We start from the raw sequence: 1,320 nt of genomic DNA on the forward strand, positions 1-1,320 counted from the left end.
ACACACACACACACACACACACCAGCAGCTTCTGCTAATGGTTTATTACACTGGAGCCTCTCAGCTTTATTGCTGGTCCCTCTCAGAGGGTGACGTGTAATTAAATCATTTAACCGAGTCAGCGAACACGTGGAGGAACCTGTGCAGGAATTACAGGTGGCTCAACTTTTTTCTTTCCATTTGTTTGGTATGTTGAGCATAAATCCTTGATTCTCCTGGTTATGGGCACGTTTAACCTCAAGGTTTTTTTTTTGTTTTGCATCCTCTGAGCAATGCTTTTTTTATCTTTTCAATTTCAATTCAATTTCAAACTTKACTTGAAAAGGGACAGAGGGCAGCTCAAACATAAATGTCACCATTTGATGATGATGACCAGATTGCATCTTANACTTGAAAAGGGACAGAGGGCAGCTCAAACATAAATGTCACCATTTGATGATGATGACCAGATTGCATCTTAGATTATACCAAAGATTGTACCTGAATATCCCCTCTGCGGGACAATAAAGGCTGTTTCTATTCTATTCTATTCTATTCTATTCTATTCTATTCTATTCTATTCTATTCTATTCTATTCTATTCTAGCAGAAGCTAATTTGCATCTGCAGTCACTTGATAGAAATGTGATAAAAACAGAACAAAAACCACTACAGGTTACTTTCTTCTTCCACTACACAAAACACTGACACGCACACTTAGTTACAATTAATAATTACAGTTTTTAACTGATTTCTCGTGTTAGATTTGAAACATCTCGGAGCATCATCAGGCAGACTGGTTGCTTTTACACAAAAACCTGATTCAGTACGGTACAGTGAGATGGGATGGTGCACAACAGTTTCCAAGTGTTCATCAGGTCATTTTAAACGATTAAATTCTCACAAATTATTTTCTCTTTTTTTTAAACAACAAATATTTTCATCGCCCACAACGAAAGCGCAAGATTGGCCTGTCTGTTACCCCCAATTTCTCACRAATCAACGGCGGCCTGACCTCAGAGAGCACTAAAATGTCTCCAACTCGGCCAGTTTGACAGGCACTGAGCTGAAACTGGGCGTGGTGGTAGCTGAGGGTCATTCACCACACACACTCTGAGCACAACACCGCAGCTCGAGGTCACGGCGTGCACTCCTGTGAGGACCGTTTGGCCTCTGATTTCCTGCTTTTCTCTGTCCCTGTCCAGATTTAACCCTGGATACTTCCACTTTCCTGTCAGGCACCTGGTCGGGCAGCGCTCTGAGGGTCCTCCATCAGCTGTGAGGCCCTCCCACCCGTGAAGAGGGTCTCTGAGGAGTGGCATGTGTGTGGGTGTGTGTGTGT

Source organism: Austrofundulus limnaeus, unplaced genomic scaffold, assembly GCF_001266775.1.
Source record: "Austrofundulus limnaeus strain Quisiro unplaced genomic scaffold, Austrofundulus_limnaeus-1.0 Scaffold201, whole genome shotgun sequence".
Taxonomy (NCBI): domain Eukaryota; kingdom Metazoa; phylum Chordata; class Actinopteri; order Cyprinodontiformes; family Rivulidae; genus Austrofundulus; species Austrofundulus limnaeus.